Below are 6000 nucleotides of genomic sequence, written 5' to 3'. Positions count from 1 at the left end.
TGAAAAATAAATTGAAAATCCTACATTCGTATGATTTCTTTAGTCTTTGTCTTTACAAAAAAGCAACAAATGATATTAGAATTTAATCATTCCTTGCTTTCTTTTCGCAAATAAAGCATGTAGTAGTTGGGGTTCAAGCCCCTTTATTTGATACAAATAAATATTAAATTTATGTGAGGAAAGTGTGATATCACATGTTCTCATGTGATATGGAGTATGTGTGACCCCACTTCTTAACCTTGTAATTTGACACATATGGCTGGGACTGCTCATGTCATGATTCATGCTAAAATATTGTTTGATTTTTAATCTTTTCTCACAAAACATTTTTTAGTATAATTCGGGGTGTCCCCTCTTCTTATTGGCTTGCACCTAGAGAAAATAGAAAAATATTTATGAAGAAAATAAATGACCAAAAAGCAATATTTTTGTATTATTTTTATCATGCACATTCTTATAAGATTTAAAATAAAATAAAAAAATAAAAGAATTTGGAGTTCTTAAAAACACTTAGATCTCAAAAAATTCGACAGTCTCTTATCAATCTTGAGTTTTTTTTAAGTACACAGAAAGTGCCATTTGGAAAATTTATTTATTGAGGTTCGTTTGGGTCGAAGAGATAACACCTCCAAAATTGAGTGTCCTAAACTTACTCTTACATTGGTTTTTATCCAAAGGAGTAAATGGATAGTATACTCCCGTGGAGGTGAAGTCTTTAGGCATTAGGTCAAGTTTGTAATTACTTGGATTAATTCGAATGGCATATAATTAATTATAAGTATATAAATTTTTTTGCTAAATAATATTAATCAATTAATTAGAAATCAATATGAATAGAAATAATTTCCTTTTTCAAAATACAAATTTTGAACTTTATTAAATTCTCTTTTAAATATCATTCTATTGTGAATCCTAACAATTATTGGAACTCATATTTTTGTTATTATATTAATAAAATAATATTATAATTACAAATAGTTAATTAAGATCAATGTTCAAGAAGGCCGATGCAGCCGCCTAGGTGGCCAAGGGTTTGGGCTGCCTAGGTGTGCACCCAGATACTTGGGCGGCCTTAAGGGAAGGGGGTCGCATAGGGGCCATTGTTGTTTATATGTTGTTTTGTATGTGTGTGTGTTTTTATTGTGTGTATGTGCATGCGCATGTATGTGTGCGCACGAGGTCCTTGCATGAAATTCTTAAATATCATCATCTGTTTTTCTTTTCTTTTTTTTCTTTTGGACTTATATTTGTGAGTGAGAGGTCTCGAACATTTGGAGGATATGGAGAGAGAGATGGTAAGAGAGAGGGACTTCGCATCGAACATTTGGAGGTCATTCTTTTCCTTTTCTTCTTCGTACATATAAACACGGAGTATATGAGTCCATGTGTGTCTTTGTGTGTATGTGTGAGAGAGATAGAGGTTGCGTATCGAATACTTGGAGTCCTTCTTCTTCATCTTCTTCTTATATGTAGAGAGAGCATATGGACCCAAGAGAGAGAGAGGGGGCAATACAAGATTTTATTTTCGTTTGGGTGGATTTGAATTTCTTTATTTTATTTTATTTTATTTTCTATTTTCAAGAATGGCACCCGCCTTTGAGCCCGTCTAGGTGGCCGCCCAAACCCCACCTCCTAGGCTGCGTGCCTACACCTAGGTGATGTGTTAGTGAGGCGACCTAGGCGGCAAGGAAGTTGAATTTTTGTTCATTGATTAAAATCCAAAGTTAACATTGGAATATTTTTAGTCATTTACCTTTTTAATAATTGCTTATGATTATGGGGTATGACCTCTTAAAGTATTGGACAATAATTGAACATGTAAGTGATCATATTTACTCCCTTTATAAATAAATATATATTAAATTTAGATTTAGTGTGATCCATAAATTGAATAGTAAAATTACACAATTATAAATAAAAAATATTTAAAAATATTTTTTTAAAAAAATAAAATTATAAAAATATTTCCAAAAATATTTGTGTACTGTTTTAAAAAATTTTTATAGGTCCATGGTGGTGAGAATCATAAACAAGCCAAATTTGAGCTTGACCTATTATATATAGAAAGTCATAAAATTAAAGGAAAAAGTTTATATAAGTGTGAGGCTCTAAACAATCAAATTAGAGAGCACATCAAAAACTTCACTAGAAGAGGTTGTTTTGATGCCTAAATATCCTCAAATTGATCATATCGACATCATGATGCATAAACATGAGAAAAAAATGGATTTCAAGTTTTGGAAATAGTGCATTTTGTAATGCATTTTTTAACCTCAATTTTCAAGATTTTCAAGTTTTCATGGATCTACTCGACCTACACTATTTTCTAAGCCTGAAATTTTATAATAGAGAATAAAATATATATGAAGGCTATCACAAAGATTTTTGGTATTGAAGTCACATTTCTCACCACTATTAGAAGGTATGCTTTACTTTAATTGTTTAGAGCCTTGGCTCTATACAAACTCCACCCAAAATTAAAACATATGTATGGTTCCAAAAAGTGGGATTTAAGTGTAAAATATGAAATATCCGGGACTATTTCAATTTTTAAAATAAAGTTTGAATTTTTATAAATTTTTGTAAATTTAATTTATAATTTAATGCTCACTTAGTCTATTAATTAAATTTAAAAAATTGACATTTTATAATTATGTATATCTTCTAAATTAATGAAAAATTACATGCTAATATTTTAACTGAAAATATATTTATAAAAAATTCAAATTTATGTATGGTCACAAAAAGGCAGTAAGACCACCACAGGAAAAAAATCCAATAACTATGGCCTCGAGAAATGAGTTTTTGTATTAAATTGTTATATTTATAATTATATTTTGTTATCTTACATTATCTCTATTACATTATTAAGCCATTGTTAAGGGATGAACACATATCGGAAGAAAAAAATGGACCCACTCTTTAGAGAGAATGTAGGAATAGGACCTTGAAATAGAAGGACATTAGAGTATGTCATATTTCTATGAAAAATTATTTCATGCGGGCTGGACCGCATTTCTATATATGTAATCCAGAAAGTGTAAAGCATCTATCTTAAAGATGGATGCAAGTAGGTGTTCTATCTAAAAACAATAGAAACTAACGGTCCAAATATTTTATTATTAGAATTATTATTTACAGTTTTCAAAATTTATATATTTTTTCATATGCATGATCTCCATTTTAGAGATTACATGTCCTTAAAAATTAAGTCTAAAAAAAGATTTATTAAGAAGCCCACATTTCTACATATGCGGGCATGGCTGCATAAAAATCGGGTATTGTTTCTATTATTTGAAAATAACTAGATTATTAAGTCATAATTAAAAGTGGACACAAGTTGCAAGAATAAAAATGGACCCTATCTCAAAAGAGACCTTGAAATGGAGGGATGTTAGGGTATGTCATATTTCTATTATATGAAAAGAAAATTTATGAGATAAAGACCCTCTTGCAAAAGATAATGTTAGGTAGAGTCATAGGTATACTTTATTAATATGATGTAGATAATAATGATAAAGATGGAGATCAAGAGTAATATTCTTTATAAATATGATGTAGATAAATTTTAGCATGATATACTTTTCTAATATGAGAAAGAGAGAACAGATAAGAGAGAGTGATGGATGTGCGACCTTCTTTTAGAAAAGGTTAGAATTTGGGCCTTCTATGTGCATGAAGATGGGTTTCGTAGGGAGGCCGCCATAAATAATGTCGTTCTCTTATTTATTTTCATTTTTTAGTAACGAAGTTCTTTATTGTTTGTATTAATTATTACTGTTTATTTTATTGTATTACAGCTTATTGGTGTTATGGGTTATTTATGAGTTTATTTGAAATCTAAAGGACGAGCGAAGTATAAAGCATCCATATTAAATATGGGTGCAAATAGGTGGTCCATCTACAAACAATTGAAACTAATGGTCCAAATATTTTCTTCATAAAATCATTATTTTTATTTTGAAATTTTTACTTTTTTTTATATTCATGATCTCCCCATTAGAGATTACAAATCCATAAAAGTTGGATCCAAAAATCCATCTCAAAAATTAATTTTTAATATTCGACTTATTTCTACATGGACTCATAGAAACCGTGTACTTCTGTTATTCTTGTGTATTATAATTGGTTATATTATTAAGTGTAACGCTATATTGTACTCAATATAACCAAAGTAATTGTATATTATAATTGGTTATATTATTAAGTGTAACGCTATACTGTACTCAATATAACGAAAGTAACGATGAACATGGCCTTATGAAATCCTTGGGTATTTCCACTGCGATCCTTGCAAGCAAACTACTTTGTTGCTCCCTCAAACAAAACCAATTTAGGACGAACATAAGAAGAAATGGACAAATTTTTTGACCTACTTTTTAAGGACATGAAATCCCTAACAGGGAGATTATGAATGAATAAATAAATTTTGAAAATTAAAAATAATATTTTATTACAAAAACATTTGGACGGTTAGTTTCAAATATTTTTAAATGGACTACCTATTTGCACCCATCTTTTAAATAAATGCTTTATACCTCAGGGACAACAAATGTAAAAATTCTGAAACAAATTTCTTGCCCAAAATAAACTTGAGTATCCAAGTTAATAATAAAAAAAAGAATTTGGCCATATATTAAAAGATGCAGTTAGCATGCAACCAAGCCTGCACATGTAGAAATGCGGGCTTGGCAATAAATATATTTTTGAAATATAATTGGATCTTAACTTTAGAGAATTTCTAATCTTTAACATGGAGATCATGAATATAAAAAATTAAATAAATTTTGAACACTAGAGATAATAATTATATCAAGAGAACATTGGGGTCGTTAGTTACAATTGTTTTGAGATAAACCATCCATTTGCTAATAATTATATGAGTAATAATCTTATGAGACCCTACTTCACCCATGTGTGTTGGACCCCAAATAATCACCATTAAATTTGACACATATCTCTAGAAAAGTCTAAAAAAATCAAGACCCACACCCATGTGACAACTTTTTTAGAGATATGTGCCAAATTTAATGGCGATCTTTTGAAGTCCTACACACATGGGTGTAGGAGGGTCTCATAAGATCATTACTCTAATTATATTAAGAAAACCTTTGGGCCGTTAGTTATAATTGTTTTCATATTAAATATTTAGACAAAAACCCAGCAGGGCCATGAATGAAAGGGTTCCCCGGAAAGAACTTCTCACTGAAACTGAAACACCCATATAAGGACCATGTAAGAACATTAAATCCAAAATTTTATGTCGAAATTAATGAAAAAATCGATTTAATTTTTGGATGAGGTTACTATAAAGGTTGAGGCTTTATGAAAACAAAATAAAGTCTCACCTTAACCCCTTGTCCAAAAGTACTTTTGGCAAAAGAAGTTTTCATGATGCCTCTAAAATCAATTTCCAATACGAACAATAAAATTTAATACTAAAACAATGGTACTGATCTTGTGGATATGTGAACACTTATTTTTAGAATGAAATGAGCGGGCTAAATAATTTATAACAATATAAACTGTTTTTAGAGCTTGAAATCCTATTTTTATTCACAACTATTATGTTCAAGACGATGATCGATGTAAAAGTTTTCCAATGCTTGAATTGTAATTTGGATATGTTACAAGGTAAAACTTTACTTACTTTGATAGAGCCACACTTTGAGTATTCAATAGGTATTATTTATGGGTGCACTTGGCAAACGGACGCATCCATAGCTATAGAGGTAAGGTGCACCTTCAAATTTTATCATGGTATATAATTTTGATGTAAAATGTTATTAAGATTATTTCAAAATCTGTTTTTATATCTAATTATAAAATTTTAAATTTAAAAAATGGTTAAAATCAAATAGATTTATAAGCATATGAAAATCTTGAAAATGGACGGTGTAGATAATATGTTGTAAAATGCACTATTTCTAAGACTTAATTTTTTTTTTTTTTTCATGGTCATACATCTTGAAGTCGAGATGATCAATCAAAGGGTTTTTC

The sequence above is a fragment of the Amborella trichopoda genome, chromosome 3 (genome assembly GCF_054954075.1).
Source record: "Amborella trichopoda isolate Santa Cruz 75 chromosome 3, AtrichopodaSantaCruz75HAP2 v2.0, whole genome shotgun sequence".
Lineage (NCBI taxonomy): Eukaryota > Viridiplantae > Streptophyta > Magnoliopsida > Amborellales > Amborellaceae > Amborella > Amborella trichopoda.
This window is presented reverse-complemented; position numbering follows the sequence as displayed.